The sequence below is a fragment of the Mytilus californianus genome, unplaced genomic scaffold (assembly GCF_021869535.1).
Source record: "Mytilus californianus isolate M0D057914Y unplaced genomic scaffold, xbMytCali1.0.p SCAF_6, whole genome shotgun sequence".
NCBI classification, from domain to species: Eukaryota; Metazoa; Mollusca; class Bivalvia; order Mytilida; family Mytilidae; genus Mytilus; species Mytilus californianus.
This window is the reverse complement of record NW_026262712.1, coordinates 34,410,766-34,432,498: the sequence shown is the minus strand read 5'-3', so window position 1 is coordinate 34,432,498 and position 21,733 is coordinate 34,410,766. Positions and strand designations below refer to the sequence as shown.

The window sequence follows — 21,733 nt, the reverse complement described above, 5'->3', positions numbered from 1 at the left end:
AAATATATTAAAATTTTCATTTTGAAAGAGGGGGGTTGCAATCTTTCCAATATATTCTAGCCATTAAAAAGATTTTTAGAAAAATATGACCATACGAAATTCTTACGACAGAATGGAAAATGAAGTAGACATATTTGTCTTTAAGTTAAGACTTTTTCGTGTTATTTTGGGGAGATTAAACTCGAAATTACGACGACTTTTTACACTTCTGTCACCGCACTATTAATCAAATGTAACATAACAAGGCGGCGTTAACTAACTTATATATTATGACTCAAATAAAAAGAGACTGTTTTTATTAGATTTATTACAATGTCGGTTAAAAAAATACAGGCCCTCACAGTATAAAACATCCAGATTGACTTCAGCTTAAACATAAATTGAACAAAGCTCTTGTGATTCGTTCAAAGCAGGGTAAGTTTTTTTATCCATATTTTCTAGGTAATTTAAGTACTTCAAATTGTGATATAAGATTTAAAATGTTTTAATTATAAATTATCAAAATCTTCACTAAAAGTACAGCATAACATCTTAAACCTATGAACAGACTCGATCTTAGTCTATTCTTGAAAGAAGTAATTTCAACAATAAAACTTTGACAAGACGAACTTTTCCAAAAATTCGATATTTACCCAAACTATACCTTACAGAAAGGATATTTTTAGATAGTTATGCAATACATAAAAATTATTTATGATCTTACATATTATGCGTTGAACTATTTTTATTCATGAAGAGATGGAATCCTTCTAAACTGTGTAACAAAAATATTGGATTATTACAATACAGATAATAAGAAGAGACAGAAAAAGTAAAAAAAAATATGTTTATTTTTTCTTTACGTTTCATGTAATCGATAATGGGTATGTTTTCATTGTTTCCTTTTTTTTTTAGTATATCCTTTCTTCGTCATTGGTTAAATCCCCGAAACGTTTGATTCATGATCCTTGTTTTTGTTGACGAAACGCGGGTCTAGATTACTTTGTTATAAGCCTGCATTTTATAATGTTTCGTATAAACAAGTTTTTTAAATATATCATAATTATGTCCTGTTGCTTGAACCCCGCACGTGGCAGGTGCGCTCGACTCAAATCGTAACGAAATAACTTATAGTGATGAAAGTAGCGTTTAACACCAATGAATCATTCACCAAATCCTGTTGCTGATAAAATATTCCAAATGTCATATCATGACTGATGAAAATAAAAGGATATGGTATAATTCCGGATATGAGAACTATCCACTAGAATCCAAATGCCGTAGATGTTAACAAATGTAGGTCACCGAACGACCTGCAACAGTGAATGGTGATCACCGAACATATTAAATACCAATTTTGATAATTATTACTAGCATTATGAAGATAAAGGTGTACTGTACATGCAACGTTTTGTCGATTTTGAAGGATATGATCTGTTTTTTCATTTCCTGCTGAAAATCGTATCATAACTACGACATTTGCTTCGACTACGTGTATTTGAAAATATTTGGGTTAATATTCCCATTACAAGACGAGGGTTTGAAATTTTATAAAGAATAATTATGACCAATTATAAGTGTTTTAATGGATTTCTCTGTATATAATGTGTCTTGGTATAAATAGCTAAAGGAAATTGAACAATTACCTAGGGGCGATTTCAATGATATTTGGTCATTGACTGATACAAAAAACAAAACTAAATCCTCCAAAAAATTTGATAAACCAGTAACAAGTTTGAAAGGGCTGATAAAATCATCCAAATTAATAGATATTTGGAGAATCAAAAATAAAAACACAAGACAATTTACCTGGTGTAGAAAAGATAGATCAGAAGCCACAAGGATTGATTATTTCTTTATATCAAAAGAAGTACAAAAAAATTGTAAAAGTTGTGACATTAGACCTATAATCCAAAAACTAACTGATCATAATGCGGTATCATTAAAAATTAATACTGACAGAGGAAATAAGGGACGAGGCTATTGGAAATTAAATTCAAGTGTTTTAAATAATGAAGGTTACACAATTTTAATAAAAAAGTTGATATCTAAATATGAAAAAGATTCATTCAACTGCAATGATCTGGGGATACTATGGGATAACTTGAAAATAGAAGTAAGGGATGCAAGTTTAGACTACTGTAAAATTAAAGCTAAATTAAAAAAGGATGAAATTAATATTCTAGAAAAACAACTGAATAATCTTAATAATGAAATAGATAATGGTATTGATAAAAGTCAAAACTTAAAAATAGAAATTGAGAAGGTTGAAAATAAGTTAGAGGGTTTGTATAAAGATAAAATTAAAGGGCAAAAAATTAGGTCAAGGGTAAAATGGTTTGAAGAAGGGGAAAAAAATAGTGCATACTTCTTGGGACTAGAAAAAAGTCGTCAAACAAAAAAGATCATAACTGAATTATATGATGAAAATAGATCTACGACAACTGACCAAGATAAAATTCTAAATTTACAAGTGAAATACTACAAAAAGCTTTACGAGTCAACTAATCCTAATGATAATGATGTTAACATGTATATTAAAGAAACAGAAATACCAAAAAAACTAAAAGACTCGGATAGTATTCAATGTGAAGGGAATGTAACAGAAACTGAATGTACAGATGCAATATTTAAAATGAAATTAAATAAATCCCCTGGTCTGGATGGGCTGACAGTAGAATTTTATAGACAATTTTGGGGTAGTCTAAAGAATATTATGGTCAAGGTTTTCAATAATAATTTTGAAAAAAAAGAATTAACAAATTCTCAAAATAATTACCGTCCTATAACATTATTGAATATTGATACGAAATTACTAGCTTATGTGTTGGCACAGAGACTGAAAAATGTTCTTCCTTCTATAATTAGTCTAAATCAAACTGGATATGTCAAAAATAGATACATAGGTTTTAATATTAGACAAATACAAGACATTATAGATTACTCTGAAAAATTTAATATAGAAGGAGCAATACTTTTTTTGGATTTTAGTAAAGCTTTTGACTCTTTGGAATTGACATTTATGACAGAAACGCTAAAAAAGTTTGGATTTAAAAATGGCTTTATCAGATGGGTGGAAACTATGTATAATGGCATTAAAGGCTGTATTTCAAATAATGGGTGGGTTTCAGGTCCGTTTAAAATATATCGTGGTATACGACAAGGGTGTCTGATTTCTGCTCTTCTTTTTGTCATAACAGTAGAATTAATGGCAATAAGGCTAAGAAGTAATAAAGATTTTAAAGGAATAACAATAAAATTAGATGGAAAATCATGTAATTTAAAAATTTGTCAATTAGCTGATGACACAACTCTTTTTTTTCAGTCACGAAAAGAAATAAGTCTGGCTCTTAGTATAATTGAAACATTTGGCAGCTTTTCAGGATTAAAACTAAATAGAAATAAAACAGAGGGGATATGGTTAGGAAAATTAAAAAGTTCAAAAGATAAATATGAAAATATAAATTGGACAAATAAACCAATCAAAAGCTTAGGTATTTACTTTGGTTATGACAGAAAAGAATGTGACACGCTGAATATGGAAAAAGTCATGGATAAAATAGCGAAACTTGTAGATAGATGGTCAAAACGAAGAATAACCCAATTGGGAAAAATATTAATCGTAAAAGCTCTTTTGCTACCAAATATAACTTACATTGCAACTAATAGTATCATAAGTAAAGATAAACTACAAAATATTAATAATTTAATATATAAATTTATTTGGAATGGAGGAAAAGATAAAATAAAAAGGTCAATAATTACTAAAAAATTTTCAGAGGGGGGTTTAAATATGATTGATATCGAGTCTTATATAAAATCAATACATATAAAATGGATTATAAAAATAATACAATCAGGGAATGCAAATTGGGCTGTATTACCAAAGCTATACCTCAATAAATTTGGCAAAAACTTACCTATTTTCAAGATAAATTTGAATAAAATAAAAATGCTAGATAAAAAAATATGGAACGAAACACCAATTTTCTATCAAGAGATGATAAAAACATGGATAAATGTTAACAAATGTAACAATATTAATCATGATCAAATTGAGAATTATTTAGATATTAGAAAACAAATAATATGGGAAAATAGATTTATAAAATTTCAAGGAAAATGTTTGTTCTTTGATAACTGGATTGACAGCGATATATTATATATTAATGACATAATCGATAAAAGGGGGAAGATATCAGAAAAAAAAATTATTTCAAAATTGAAAAATAAAAGTAATTGGATTGCAGAAATCTTAAAAATTAAAAATTCCATACCAAAACGATGGGTCAACATATTAAAATCAGAAGAATCATTCAAAACTAAGGTTCATATTAACCGAACTAGAATCAAATTTCGAGACAATACTGATATCCTTACTATCAATAATAAAGACATATATAAAATAGTGCTAGGTCAAGTAATAACAGAAACGCCAATTGGATTTGCTAAATGGGAAAGACTCTTTGGTAATGGAAGTCTCAAAAATGAATTTAAAGACTCTATTAAATTCACTTTTGAGTATCTAAAAGATAATAAAATAAAAATGTTCAGATGGAAATTAATGCATTTTATTTTACCAAATGAACAGCTGCTTTTCCAGTGGAAAATTGCACAAAATGACCTATGTACTTATTGCAATGAACTAGATAACTATAACCATTTCTTCATTACATGTCAATATCATAAAATATTTTGGAAATCAATGAAAGATTTACTCAAAAGAGTTGGCATAGAAGAACATGTTATAAGTCTCCGTTCTCTTGTCATAGGATACAAAATTAATGATAAAGCTTACTTTGCACTTAATCATTTGCTTAGTTTAATGTTCTTTTCAGTCTATAAGGCACACTATGTTTCGAATAAAAAATCTAAATGGGTAGATACAATGAAAATATTTAAATATGAAATAAATAATAAAGTAGAATTATATAGTTTGGTAAACATGAAGATAAACTGTTTATTAACAAAAGTGTATAACATTTTGAGAAAAAACTAAGGTAATGTTATAGAAATGTGAAAATATACATGTAGCATAAAGTATTTTGTAATATCAATATGCTGTCAATGTGCTTATAAATGCACCTGATACCTTAAATGTTAAGGTATACAAGTACTTATTATCTACTTATAATATATATATGAAAAGATCTGTACTTGGTGTGTGTGTGTGTGTGTTGGTGTGTGTGTTTACATTGTACAAGTATGTATATATGGGTGTGGATACTTTATTTGCTTCAAAATAATTGGCTAAGAAATAAAGAAAAAGGGGTAAAAATAAAGAACAATATAACTAATACCATGTTACTGGGCAGATATAGTAACTAAGTGTACAGAATTTGATGTTATTCTTGAAAATTTGAGGCAATTAATATTTTATAGCCTATCTGCATATAATTTCAAATGTGATGCTTAAAATGTATAAAACATGCAACTATGAAGGAGTTTTGTGTGTGTATCTTGGATGTTTGAATCTGTCTGTGTGTGTGTGTAGTACGAATATGACTTCAGAAAATTCAAGTATGTGTATGTTTACGAAATAGCTGATAGGTATTTTAAGGTCACGACACGGGATCATGTTCAATTGTTCATAACGTTATGTAGGTCAAATAAATAAAACATTTATTTCAAATCATTTGATTTATAACAGATAAAAACATATAATTAAAACATCTCACCTTTTCGTATTTTTATTCCAAATTACAAAACATTGCAGAATTGTGTAAATCCCAACTTGAAGCACAAAAAACGTGCGAGGTCATCGACCAGTGACCGCATTTAGTTTCTGGAACATTTAAGATAGTATACAAAAACTCATTCCGAAATAAATAGTGATAAATTCCGTAATATATTGACGAACTTTTGTGATAACGTGTGTAATGTTACATGAATATATAGTATTTTATATAGAAAAAAATAAACATATTTTGTAGTAGACTATTTAAAACAGCTATTTGTAATAGCAATTTATTTATTTAGATATTGATAGAATTTTTTTGTTTTGTTAATTCTACTGAATATTCTCCCTGGATATTCGGTGGCACTATTAACAGGGATACTTGATGGAATGCTGTACATCAAGTGTTATTGTTAACAGCAAGTTGTGCAATAAAGTATCAATTTGAGTGTTAAAAAAAAACAAAAAAAAACAATTACCTATTGCCTATCTTTAACCTTGTATGTTCTTTTTTCTCCTGGATATTGTTTCCTGTAAGTTACCGATTACTCTAATACTGCCTTGAAACTATTTTGAGTGTCTCGGTGTCTTTTGGGAGTTTCCTTGTTTTTAACAGTTGTTTATGGAATATCATGAATATAATATTTTTTTACGGTAGATTTAAAAATTAATTAGGTCTTTCCACTTTTCTGTTTTCTTTGAACAATGGTTTTTATTTTTTTTATTTTTTTTTTCGCCTATTTTTTTTCTCGCGAGGTATTGTTGTTTCAAAAGATGAAAGATGTCGCTTAGATATTTGGTAAATAATATCGAACAGTTTATACGCTTTTAACTGACACTGTTTAACGCAACACTTTACTTTGTATGAGTTATCACCTCAACCACTGTTTTTCTTGTGCGCACTACTCCTTCGCAACCGAAAAAGGTTACGACAAATTTACTTTACCAAATTGCTTGTTATATCTTCAGGATGTTTAGAATAATTTTGACCGAAGCTATCTGGAAACTCCATATGAGATTTATTTCCCCTTATGCATTTTTTATAAATAATATGCTTTTGTAACTGGTAAACCATAAGTGATAGACACCTATGGTCTTTTGATTTGAGCTCCTTGGTCCAAAACAAAAAGGAAAATTAGGACAAGATCAAAGGTCAAAGTTATGTTCTAATTTTTGATTTTGGATTATTATCACTTCTTTTCAAAAACCGTATAAAATATCGACAACATATTTTCACTAAATTGTTATTTGCGATATGTCTAACACATTCATTTTGGTTCAAATGATACGTTGACATTAAATTGGAGTTTTCTCCCCTCTTATATTGAAAATTTCTCGTATGGTGATATAACTCATTAACCATATATAATAAAGACCTAAGGTCTTTTGATTTGATGTCCTTGGTTTATGACCTTGAAAGTGAGGTCAAGGTCATAGGTAAATTTGACGTTCTAGATTTTGACCTTTGTTTTAACTTCATATGTATACATGATAAAACTATGGGACTTTTTGCATTAAGTTGCAAGCCATATGACCTTGAAAAAGCAAACCGAAAATGACCTTGTGTAAACCGGAAGTAGCTATTTTTTTTTAGAATCAGCATACAGTAAGCTATCAATTGACATTGGAAATGACATTTTAAACTGGATTTTAATATTTTTGTATCTAAATATATCGTTTTGGTGGAAAGACTTTCAATTGTTCTTTGAACAATTGTTTTTTTTTTTTTTTTTATTCTTCCGCCAAATCTTATTCTTGCGTTAAATTCTTGTTTCACAATATGTCGCTTAGATATTTCTTATTTTGTATCGTACAGTGTATGCTCTTTTAAATTTCACCCTGCTAAGCCGAACAATTGTCTTTGTAAGAGTTATCTCTCTATCACTGTATATCTTGTGTGTGCATCTCCTTCGTAACAAAAAAAGATATCGACAAAATTCTTTTTCTAAATTATTCGTTAAATTCTCATACAGCTTTCGTCAATTTGGAGTGAAGCAATCCGGTGACATTTGACAGGAGTTATCTAGCCGTCACTGTTTAGTATATCGGTATGTCAGTGTAACTCATTAACCGTAAGCCAGAAAAGACCTAAGGACTTTTGATTTGAGATCCTTGAGTCATAACTTGAAAAATCTAGGTCAAGGTCAAAGGTCAAGGTCATATTCCAAATTTTGCCCTTTGGTAGTGTGTGTATCTCCTCTCAAACTATGAAAGCTAGATACAAAAAGAACTGATGCAAAATGTTTGGGTTGTTGAGAGGAAGAGATGGTATCTTTGGTCAAAGCTATCTGATGATATCTAATAGAAGCTATTGACCCTAAAATGTTAAAATTTAAGGTAAATCGAATATAACTTCATTCTGGTACATGATAAAGCCATAGTGTCTTTTGCAAAGGGTTGAGTGTGAAAAGTATATAGATTCTATGTTTTTTTAATCAGTATGAAGAAAGCTATGATTGGACGCTATAAATAACTTTGGGTTAACCGGAAGTAATTTCTAATGAATAATTTAGAAATGTAATGTGGAAAGACTTTCAACTACAATACCCTTCCCTTTTCACGAATGTGACTTACCGAATTAGACTATTTACCGGATTTGTAATAACATAAGCAACACGACGGGTGCCATATCTGGAGCAGGATCTGCTTACCCTTCCGGAGCACCTGAGATCACCCCCAGTTTTTGGTGTGGTTCGTGTTGCTTAGTCTTAAGTTTTCTATGTTGTGTCATCTGTACTATTATTTGTCTGTTTGTCTTTTTATTTTTGGCCATGGCGTTGTCAGTTTGTTTTCGATCTATGAGTTTGACTGTCTCTCTGGTATCTTTCGTCCCACTTCAATTGTTTATTAAACAATTGGTTTTTAATTATTATTATTATTATTTCTTCTACCGCCAAACCCTTTTCTTGCAGTTTAAAGTAAGTTTTGTAAGATGTCGCTTAGATATTTTGGATATTATATCGAACAGTTATCTCCTCAAACACTGTTTTTCATGTGAGTGTATCTCCTCTGAAACCAAAAAAAAGAAAAGGACAAATTTCTTTATCCTATTTGTTCGTTACATCTTTAGAAATATTTGGCTGAATTGGATCAAAGTGATTCGATGAATCATAAAGAGGTTATCTACCTTTACCAAATAGATTTGTCATTATGTTTTTGTAACTCATAAACCGTTAGCCGTATGAACCTAGATTCTTTTTATTTGATATACTTGGCCCTTACTAAGAAAATAAGGTCAAGGTCAAAGGTCAAGGTCATGTTCTCAATTTTGACATTTGCTTATTTTTGCATTTTCTCTGACACATTTTAAGATATATACGAAAAAAACTAGTGCAAAATGTTTGCTTTATTGTTATCAAGATATGCTATATTAAGACTGAAACAATGCAATGTCATCTTATAGGAGTTATTGTCCATGAAATGTTTTATTTTAGGGTAAATTGATTATTACTTCAAATTGGTACATGATAAAGCCATAAGATCTATCTTTTGATAATAGGTGACATATGACATTGAAAAATGTCAACCGCACGTGACCTTGAGTGAACCGGAAGTAGTCATTTTTTCATGTAAAAGTACATAGAAACCATATATTTTTTGAATGGGCATACATTAACCTATAATTTGAGACCGGAAGTGAAATTTTATAAACCGGAAGTAGCATAATATCTTCCTTATAACAGGCATAAGTATATACAAACTATATATTTTTGAAATCAGTGTAAATATGAGACCGGAAGTGATATTTTCTAAACCTGAAGTAGCCAATTATCTCCCTTTTTACAGGCAAACGTATATATAAACCATATATTTTTGGAATCAGCGTATATAAAGATACCATATGAGACCGGAAGTGACATTTTCTTAACCGGAAGTTGGCAATTATCTCTCATATTTCAGGCAAAAGTATATAGAAACCATATATTTATTGAATCAGTAATAAGAAACCTATGATTGGACGCCAATAGTAACTTTGAGTAAACCAGGAGTAGCTTTTTATTAAATATTTAGAAAATTGATGTGGAAAGACCTTCAATTGTTCTTTGAACAATTGGTTTTTAATTTATATTTATCTTCTTTCCTAGAATATGCAATCGTCGTCGATACTTTGTTTGCTTCTTATTTTCTCGTGTGAGTATTCTTTTATTTTAATTTCCAATATTATCATGTGATCATTCTATTTTATGTATTTCTAATATTTTCATGTGAGTATCATAATTTCGAACATCCATATCATGACATCTATACATATAAAATATAAGTCTATAATCAAAGATATCATTTTATAAAAGAAAAGAAAAATGGTTGAAAAATATAGGTAACATTAAAACTGTTATAATAAATGTTACTTTTTAATTGTATTAATAAAACAGTTTTATGCAAATTATTCCAAAAGACTCATGTACAAGTGTTTATAATTGCATATGAAACAAATAATTTACATCTCATATATCTGTTTTGGAAATTTGCACACCCACAAGATTGACGCATGTGCATCAATTTAACGGAAAAAAACGGAACTTCATCGCATGATATTTTTTTTGTTTCTAAAAAAAAAAATCCAAATTGAAGAAATTTTGATACTGTTTTTATTTATGTTTCATAAATGACGATGGATATGTTTTAATTAAAAACAATTAGATCATCATTTCCTCGAATATGATTATCACTGAATGATTACACGAGCAACACAATGCGTGCCATATTTGGAGCATTTCTGTTTACTTTTCTGGTGTATTTGAGATCACCTCCGGTTTTTAGAGGGCTTCATATAAACTCATCATATATACCAGGATAAAAGTTTTGTACGTCAGGCGCACGTTTCGTCTACAAAGTACACATCAATGACGCTCGAATCAACAAAATTAGTAAAAATATATAATAAAGTACGAAGTTGAAGAGCAGTGAGGACCCAAAATTTCAAAAAGGTTTTGCGAAATACAGCTACCGTACGGTTATCTATTCCTGGTGTAGAAAATCCTTTTGATAGAGAAAATATCCTTATCCTTATAAGAATTAATGCCCATAAATGAACATTTTGGCCAATTTTGGCCAATTTTTGCATTCTTGTAGACTACAACAGTAGATTAATAAAAAATACAAAACAGCAAAAATGGTCAAGAAAATGAGCTATACTTTTAGCAAGATGGCAGAAAGTGTCGGACGAATCCTGATAGGAGTTACACATGTATAGCCCTTTATTAATAATTATTACCCATTTATTGCATATATAACAAAAATATAGAATATGAAGAAGAACTATAAAACTGATCAGCAAGGCAAGATCTACAAATATATTTAATGGCCCAACCTGTCAGTGGAATCATTAAAGGAGTTACTATTCTTTAATGATAAACATTACCCAAATTGTGTATATAATGCAAACACTATTGTAGAACTGATACAGAAAAACTGTTCCCATCAAAATTAATAAGCAAGACAAGGTAAAAAACGAATCAACATTGTCGAAATTATCAGTCGACTACATTTACATGATATAGGAGTTATTGTTCTTAAAATCTGTGTTTGCTTTTCTATGTATTTTCTCTGCAAAACAGTAGAGGATAAAGAAAAACTCAAAACATAAAAAAATGATCAACAAGACAAGCATGATAAGATCTACAAATACATTTAGGTCAACGAAACGGAAATTTAATTGACGATTTTTTATCTATATTTTGAATGTGGGCTAACATTATAGTAGAAAGAAGAGAGAAACTGAAAACCGATTAAATGATCAGTAACGAAAAATAAAAAAAAAGATGAAAACTTAGTCATGAATTGTATTCTAGTCTTTAATTTTAGCTAACTATTAAAAATGCACCAGATCAAGCAAGATGAGCGACATAGGCTCTTTAGAGCCTTTAGCGTTGCCAATGTTCTCTTCTCAGATGATTGTCGTTAAACTTTTGGCAGAAACCACGTTATTTGTTATATTTGGTGTCTATATAACATCTTTAAATCGTTGTCATTGCAAGATGTATATCTTTGCATTTTTCGACAAAATTATCTTCCATCATAATGTTCTCAGTTTTCTTTGCTAGTTTACTAAGTTGTGGCTACACATTCTGCTGTTCCTGAATAAAGACGGGTTCAGACACTTCACTGCCATAATCAATTTTCTCTGCAATTTGTGCTTAAGTTGCGAAATACCAAATTGTTATTTTTGTAGGTCATATTTTCTTTCATTTAAAATACCACTACTACTAAAATGTTAAAGTGTTTTGTGTTTTTCTGTTAAAGTTGTTGGCTTTACTATGCATCTAGGCTATCAAAATGTTTTAACGAAATATGTTTTATGTTCCAGTCCGACATTTCCTCAAACGTTTTTGCTTTCTAAAGATGTATGGTAACAGACTATTTTCTCATTGACTAGTTTTGACAAGCTTGTGTATTGAATAAGATATGTATAGATAATTTAATTTCTTTCGGAATGCGCATCTGTTCTACGAAATTGGTACTGTTTATGTTATTAACCCTCACACATTCTTCATTGGCCTGTCCTAAGTGAGCAAATTATTAATCAGTCGTTGTCTCTAGTTGCTGTCCCTCACATTGTTTTTGTTTACTTTTATCAAAGATGTATATATTATGGTTCTCTGGTCCATTGTGAATAGTTGTCTCATTGACAATAATAACACATCTATATATATACCTATATGTACTGGTTCATGTTATGACCTACTTGTTAACATATGTGCAAAGGTAGGCAACGACATCCAATATTTTATTATAAATAGATAATATCACTAATTTGAAATACTGTTCTCTTGAAATGTAAAAAAGCTGCACTGAGTATAAATATAAATTAATGAATTCATATATTTTTAGGTATAACTCTGACCGTTCAGCTGAAGTTATGTTCTCAAACTTGCTATGGTTGTAAAGGGTGTTGTGCTGGAAGAGGCTGCAGTTCTCCGAATTCTTGGAGTTGTGTGAACAATAAATGTTATTGTGATTGTGGAGGATATTTCTTAAAGATTAATAAGAAGTAAAAGAAAACTGAAACCAGCAAATATTAGTAACGATTAATTTGAACTCATTGTAAGATGTAAACCTTACCAATATATACGGAGTATTATATGAATTAGTGGTATTTTGAGTTGTTTCTTGAATTATGTATACCTTTTTCGTTGAAATTTCGTTTTTTGGAAGTCGTTACTGTTTTTATGATTATCAATTTTTGACAACTATAGCAGATCGCATCATCTTTCCAGTTATTAACAGGATTGTAATTATGTAATGATATGTCCAGGAGGTGATGCATTGGAATACTCAAAATGGTTGCTTTCTTCATTGATATAAGCAATTCATATGACTTAAAAGAGTTGTGGGTTATCTATTAATAAAAAAGTACACTCAAATGCAGTCGTCATGTTAAACAGAAAGCTATACAATATGAACAGAAAGCTATATAATATAAACAGAAAGCTATACAATATAAATAGAAATATATACAATATAAACAGAAAGCTATACAATATGACAAGATCTAATTAGTCTTGAAACAGAAACTTTTATTTATAAATTATCAAGATTATCAGAGATCTGCATTAAATCTATTTTAATGAAAAGAAACGGGTAAAAAAACAGGTAAAAAACTCGTTTAACTATATGAGTTTTTGATATTCGTCCATCTCCAGTTTTTAATCTCGACTTATATTTAAAAAAAAAAATGATGTCATCCTACCATTTTATTTTTAAACTAGAATTAGAATTATACTCTTGAGATTATAAACAGCAGAAACATTAATTTAAATTTAGCAAAATGTCGTTAGTGCTCTTCAAAAATTGTAGAAAAGAAAAGATTGACTAGTATAATTATTGAGATCAAGTTTACATTTCTGACTTCCAAGTTGACATTTCTCAGTTCCAACTTGACATTTCTCAGTTCCAACTTGACATTTCTCACTTCCAACTTGAAATTTCTCAGTCTCAACTTGACACTTTGCACTACTAAGTTGACATTTCTTAGTTCCGTCTTGATATTTCTCTCCTCCAACTTGACATTTCTCTCTTTCAAGTTGACATTTCTCAATTCCAACTTGATCTTTCCCAGTCTCAAGCTTACATACTCATATCCAAGTTAGAACTGAGAAATGTCAATCGGAAGTAAGAGATGGCGTTCTCTTAGAGGTGTAAGGTATTCATATTTCCATGTACACAAACACTGAATAATGAGTCATGTCACAATGTTCTATTTTGCAGGGTATGATTTCAATCATACGTCCATTAAACAGAAACACTACGGAGTGAGGAGCGGCTAATTTAGTCTTAGATGCATGATTTTTTTTTATAAGTTGTTATTGACTTTGAACTAGCTGTAAGTAACTGCGAGTACTCTCAGATCTGTACTTATTGTCTTTTTGTTGTTTGGATGTACAAGTACCCGGCCACGTCCACTCTGTGTTTTTGTTAGATGTATTTCTATGTGTATCCATCTGATGAGTTAAGCCTTTTTCAACTGATTTTTATAGTTCGTTCTTATGTTGTAACGTAACACCACTGTTCCAGGTTAGAGGTTGTCGTTTGTTGATGTGTTACATATTTAGTTTTCGTTCATTTTTTTTAACATAAATTAGGCCGTTAATTTTCTCGTTTTAATTGTTTTACATTTGTCATTTCGGGGCCTTTTATAGCTGACTATGCGGTATGGGCTTTGCACATTGTTGAAGGCCGTACAGTGACCTATAGTTGTTAATTTCTGTGTCATTTGGTCTCTTGTGAAGAGTTGTCTCATTGGCAATCATACCACATCTTCTTTTTTATATGGGAAGTTCAATGGAAATCATAAATAAGCTCAACCAACTTCTCCCAAAAGCCTTTATTCCATGGTGCTCTTTTTGGTATAAACTGCCAAGTATTTCCGTTGTTGAGTTTTTCTATAACGAATGGTGAACGTGTAAGTCTTTCAAAATGCTTAGCGGCTGCAATGTACCTGAAAACGACGTTTGAAACAGAAACAAACAAACAAAACTTCATCTTTCATTAGAATATTCAGAAATAATGTAACCATTTGAATATGTATGATGATCGTTCAATTATTTTTGCCATCTTTTTGAACGGACGGCCACAAGTGCTAATAGGCCTTTTATCATGCAGCGAATACAAAATTAAGAAAAAATAAAAAAAAAATCATTTTCTCAGTATGTAAAATTATAACATTTGTTTTAACACCTGATTCATCGATATCCCTTAGCTTGGGTAAATATGTTCAGTAGATGTTTTTATCTTATCGTAGAGTTCAGTTAAAATGACTCAAGAAGGTTACACAAACCAGCAACCTCGTTCACGCACGGAAAGAAAATACTACCGTTCAACCATAATATGTAGAAGGAAAATAATTCAGAAACAAATGAACTCCCATTAAATTGCAAAGGTCAATGAAAGAATTTCCCGCGCAAATGCCATGTGTTTAAACGGGATAAACCAAAAACAAATTTAAGTCTATGTTGTCGGTTCACATTCGGATCATTCGGAATTTTCACTTTACATAGGGCTTTATATCTGATCTTATTTCTTTGTGCACAATTCTGAATCTTCGTATATCACCTTTATCAATGTTAGGAAAACTTGTTTCGGACGATTCTATATACATTATATTTTAAGGTTTTTATATCGAGTCAAGTCAATGTATATTGTTAAGCGTTGTTTCCGAGAAATAAATAATTTTTCTGATAAAGTAACTAAATTCAAAACCATTATATATATAGTTGACATTTATATTGACTGTTATGAAATAACCGTTTCACAGATGATATCGGATATGTTCCTTATGTCGTAACTACAATACCCTTCCCTTTTCACGAATGTGACCCACCGAATTAGACTATTTACCGGATTTGTAATAGCATAAGCAACACGACGGGTGCCACATCTGGAGCAGGATCTGCTTACCCTTCCGGAGCACCTGAGATCACACCCAGTTTTTGGTTGGGTTCGTGTTGCTTAGTCTTTAGTCTTCTATGTTGCGTCATCTGTACTATCATTTGTCTGTTTGTCTTTTTATTTTAGGCCATGGCGTTGTCAGTTTGTTTTCGATCTGTGAGTTTGACTGTCCCTCTGGTATCTTTCGTCCCTCTTTTATATTTTATTTCACTGTGTAAAAGATTTTTTTTTTATTGATAGTGGCTTTAACTTTCTTGTCTGACATACGTGCAACCACTGGAATTTGAAACGCGACGTATTTAATTTGCCTGTACATCCTATAATTTTCATCGAAATAAATAAAGGGTATAATTATATTATCTATTCACACAAGTATAGCGCTGTACTACATTTTTTTTCAGGTATAAGTTGTAGTTCTGTAGTATCTTGACAGCATTATTAGCTTGTTTTGGACCATTAAGTGGTTAATAGGTCCTAATTTTTTATAATTTGCCCCCATATTTATCTGAAATAGATTTTAAAATAGAAGTCTGTTTACATAGATAAGACATTGTTTTTGGACAAAGATTGTGTTAACCAATTTATGTTTATGAGGCGAACACGAGATCTCCGAGGTGGTGTTTGTTTGTCTCGAATCAGAATTTGTGGTGAAGAAAGTTATGTTGTCTTGCAGACATGGCTGGATATTTCTTTATTTTCTACTCACAAGAAACAATCATGTTTATGTGAATTAATACAGTTTTAACCATTAAAACACCATAAAAAATGATTTCAAAGGTTTCAACGTTGATTTCTTTTAAAAAAAATCCCAATATCAGATAACGATGTCAAAAGAAATTTAATGTTGACGTTTAATTTTAACTATCTATTTTTATCTAAACTATAACGATAATTACTAACATAACGATATATTATTACATGGTGAAATTTATATGTTGGATACTATATACTATAAGGATGCTCCATAATCTTGCTGCAATTTATATTTTTTCATGTCTTACTCGGAACTTGTGCGCCTTACCGGAGACATGGGCGAAGCAGTGTTCAGTGTTAAAAAAAATCAACCATATATTTGTTATATGAATGATTGGACAGTTTTTTTTCCCTGAAGATACTAGCTATAGGCCCCTTACCCTCACCCAACGGGGGTATAAGACTCCTTTTGAAAAATACCTGACTGTATGAAGTGAGGTTTCCCAAATTCTGAATAACAGGTGCATATATGCTCATGTAAGTATTATACATTATTTACTTCAAATATTCTCCTGTGAGTATACATCAACGTAAGTATCAAAAGGACAATGCCTGCTTCAAATATCATCAAATTGGTCTAAATGAATGTATCAAATCCTCGAAACAATGTCCCAAACAGTTTGCACTGTTATCTTCTTTGTTTCACTCTTATCATGCTAATAGTGTAAGAAGAAAAAAAATAACAAACAAATTTCAAAATCAAGAACAGAAATCCACATTGGCTTTTAACTTTATTCTTATTTCAAGGTCAAAGGTGATAGATTTCAAATTAAATGACCCAATGTCTCCCTTTTTTATGGTTAAGAAGTTACGCATTATATTTTGAATATCAATGGAGAGAAAACTCTCATGAAAAGCATCCAGCGGTATTCGATCCCGGTGCATCAACTTTGCGGCAAGATGTTACTTACAATTTGACAAAACAATCTTTTTTTTCGATACATTTTACTGTTTCTGAGGAATTACAGAGTTTTAAAATTTAGAACATGACCCTGACTGTTGACCTTGACCACAATTTCTTGATTGTGTAACAAGGAATTCATATCCAAAATCTATCACTCACATTTTATGAGTAACACCACCATAATAATTATGTCTCTAGTAAATCATTTTATTTTTTTATCTGAAACGGTCATTTGATCTTGAATTAACAAAAAGTTCTGCACACTAAATTACTAGTATTTAGTCATGTCATGTTCCAGTCTTTCAGTTAATTTTCAGACTAACCCATTGCAGTAAATTCAGTACTGTTCAGTTAATTTTCAGCCAATTCAGTATTCTGTTGATGTGTACAGGTAGTTAACAACTACTAGTACTAAACAGTCTGAACAGAGACTGAACATATCTTAATTGTCTGTCAGCGAATTGTCGGAACATGACTAAATTGACCGCACTGCATAATTCTGAAAATTGACCGAAGGACTGATAACACCATAATAAAATCATTGTTCAGTCCATATTAAAATGACCGTTTCAGACCAAAATTTATTTACTAGTTTATGGAACACGCAACAAAAATTAACAATTTGGAAAGGTTTACGAGTTTCAGGAGCACAATACCTGTTTGATATCTTAATATCAGATCGACAAATTACGAAACAAAGGCAACATTTCAGAAACACAAACGGCGGAAGATCCCAAAGTTATGTTTTGCATTGCCCATTGAAATTCCTGATTTCAATCGGTTGGTACGAGGGAGATATTTTACTCAATTCCATGATTTATGTTCGTTTACCTTTCAAGCAGACGTTTGGTCAGTTTTGTGATATATAACATACAGATCGTTTTTATGTACGTAAAATCATAGTTTGTTACTTTAAACTTTAAATTTAAAAGACAATGAAACTAGAATATTCAGTATGATAAATTAATAAACACATAGCTGAGAGGGAGATAAAGCTTTGCCACGGTTAACAATTTCTCTCGAGGTAACAAATGGGTTTATATAAATAAAAACGTGTTGCATTCGAGATAACACATATTTCATAAGTAGACAGGTTTCAAGTAGAAATCTCATTATATTTGCCAAATTCTGAAAAGACTATTAGAAATATTTATGTAGCTAGGCAATTCATGCTTTAATCACCTTTACGTGATTGGGTTTTTGGATATTTTTAAAAGGTTCATTCACATTCGTTTGGTGTGTTTGAGCTTTTGATTTTGCCAATTGTTAAGGGACTTTCCGTTTTAAATTTTCCTTGGAGTTCGGTACTTTTGTTCTTTTACTTTTTATATAAACTGATTAAGACACAAATAATCATGATAATTGTATAAAAACTTATTTCTAGTTATATCTTTATAACATTCTTACATCTTTAGATCTTAAGATACCAAAATAGTTTTTTGTAGTTTTACCAATTGTGTTCTTTCCCGGTTGTGACATGTTTGCTGAGTGTTGATTTGCATGGCGAGTGATGCAAGAATAACAGAAGACGCTTATCCTGTCGATGCACTAGTTTTCGCTCTCTTGTAGTTGAAGCGATTACAGTAATGTCTTTGTTTGTTACCTTAATCTTAATTTGTATCTTGTTCATCCATTTGTGAGATTAAACATCGGTAAATTAATTTCACATCCTAATACGATAATATTGCAAATACTGTAGATTCATTTATTTTCGTGGGTACTAATTTTCGTTGAATAAGGAAACTTACATGTTCGTGGATATTTAATTTCGTGATTTTGCCGAAGTCTGCATACAAGCTTATAGAAAATTTGTTATTCGTTGAACATTTAATTTCGTGGTTCACCTGTACCCGCACAATCCACGAAATTGGTATCCAACGACAAAATAATGAATTATCAGTAAACACATATAGTAAAAAAAAATCACAAAATGAACAGCTTTGTATTCACTGAAGCTTCTGTGCAGATAAACATCTAACCCTCCCCCCCCTCCCCCGAAAAAAAAATTAATGTGAAAGTTTTTTTGAAAGGGCAGTAATCAATCTTGATATTTTTGAAACTTCGATTAAGTCGTGAATTGTGAATTGAAAAGGCGTTTATAATAACCCAGCAAGGATCTGGAGATGACTGTAATCTGGCTTATTAATGTTTAAATGTGTATGCATCAACAGTGGTTCTTACTCTAGTCACTTGGACATTGTAAAAAATGGAAAGGCAATCGGATATCTTTATACCCACGACCATGATATGGGAACACAAGTGGTAGTTTCTTTATTAGAAAAGGGTGATATGGTGTTGATTAAACACCGACACGTATATGATTCAACCGGAAATGCGGTTATATATGGAGCGATCACAGAACAGTTAGTCACATTTTCAGGTGCCATTCTTTCTAAGATTGACAGTTAACAGAGGGACAGAATTATACTATTCTGAAAATGAATGTGCTAAAACAAAATTCAATAAAAGAATGATGTGTTGTATAAATAACGTGTTGCGTTAAACTAAACAATCTTATTCGAAACATACTTAGGCCTAAGGCACATAAATAGAAAACGATACCAACGATGAAAAGGCGGCACAAAAAGCGTAATTGCAATAAAATCAATAGACATTATGACCAAAGGAAAATGGCTAAAATACAAACTAGTTTAACCCTGCCACATTCTATATGTGACTGTCCAAAGTAAGGAGCCTTTGATTGAGTGGTTGTCGTTGTGCTGTTTCTCATATTTGTTTTTCGTTTATGTTTTGCAAAGTTTGTTCTTATGTTGTACAGTTAAACTACTGCACCTGGATAGGGGGAGGGTTTGTCGCCAACAAATTAGTTTAACACCGCCACATTCTGTATGTGCATGTCCCAAGTCAGGAGCCTGTAATTCAGTGGTTGTCGTTTGTTGCAGTGTTACATATTTGTTTTTCGTTCATACTTTTGTACATAAATAAGGCCGTTATTTTTCTCGTTTGAATTGTTTTACATTTGTCATTTTGGGGCTTTGTATAGCTGACTATGCGGTATGGGCTTTGCTCATTGATGAAGGCCGTACGGTGACCTATAGTTGTTAATTTCTGTGTCATTTGGTCTCTACTGGAGAGTTGGCAATCATACCACATCTTCTTTTTATAAACAACAAAAACAAAACTAACTAAAGATTGAGCAACACGAACCCCTTACAAATTGGATGATCTCAGATGTTCTAGATAGGTAAACAGTTTCAGTTCGTCTTGGCACACGTCGTTTGACTAAGAGTGATTATTTTGGTGATAAATCGCATTCGGTAAGAACACAGTCGAGTAAAAGAGGACGGTATTGAGGTCATAACAAGTAGAACGTACACATTGTCATATGAGACGCACACATTCCATAATGTTCAACGAGCTCATTGTGTTCGTAAAATATTCGATGGGACGACCTCAATCTAACATCTTGGAAACCTGCTGCAATATGCTTATTTGAAAACACAAATTCTCTATAAAATAAATCATAATTGGACACAAAAGCGCTGGAATATCATATCAATTGGGAGATATATGCTCCATATGCAGATACTGCCGGAATGTGCTATATAGAACATTTCTATGTAGAATATAAGGTTCTAGCTTCCTCAGCAATGGTGACAAAAGCTCTTTAGGTCCTTTTTGGTCAAACAGATATATAGTTACTCACGTATTCACACATTTATTCAACCCTTATCAAGGTAAACGCAGAAAAGCATTTCGGATGCACGAAATTCATAACGTTGAAAATATAAATTATCCCTTTTATCCTACAGTTAAGCTTCTTTCGTTGTCAACTATTAGATGAAAGTCAATTTATAATAAAGACTTTTTATATAGATTAGACCGTTGGTTTTCCCGTTTGAATAGTTTTACACTAGTAATTTTTGGGGCCCTTTATAGCTTGCTGTTCTGTGTGAGCCAAGGCTCCGTGTTGAAGACCGTACTTTGACCTATAATGGTTTACTTTTATAAATTTTGACTTGAATGGAGAGTTGTCTCATTAGCACATACCACATCTTCTTATATCTATTTACGGTTTGTCTTCAAAATTATTTAGAAATTTGCGGTCAATATAGTCATCAAAGTCTGAATTTTTCAGTAAATATACATCATCTATATAGTGGAACGTTACGTTAAAGGTTAACACCAGTTCCTTATCATTTTCCTTTAGGCGCTACTTTAATTATTAGTACAGTCAATCATTAACAGACGCGGCCCAACATTTTGGAATGTTTGCTTACCGCTGCCCTTCAACTTCGCAATAGCTTTTGATTTCAAACTTTAAATATTCATGCCAACAAAGACCAGTTTTGAATAGACGAAAAGTCTAGAATGTTATCTTTGATTTTTTTAGTTTGGACTTAATGTTGTCTTACTGGTAATGTACCATACTTGTATAAACCAAGCTCAATTCGGATGCTGAAAATATTTGGGTTTTGAAACAATTTACTTTTTTTTCTAAATATTCAAAAAAGAATAACTAATTTTAGCAGAGTCAAACTTAGAATCACAGAAATGACTTGAAAAGACTA

At 31.0% G+C, this 21,733-nt stretch overlaps 1 long non-coding RNA gene across 1 annotated transcript; it reads left to right on the top strand.

Moving 5' to 3' along the window:
* Positions 1–323: 323 nt before the first annotated feature.
* On the top strand, positions 324–12,743 carry LOC127704882 (uncharacterized). Its single transcript, XR_007983556.1, has 3 exons — positions 324–414; positions 9,742–9,787; positions 12,488–12,743. It is a non-coding gene; the product is annotated as an uncharacterized LOC127704882 (long non-coding RNA).
* The last annotated feature ends 8,990 nt before the right edge of the window (positions 12,744–21,733 follow it).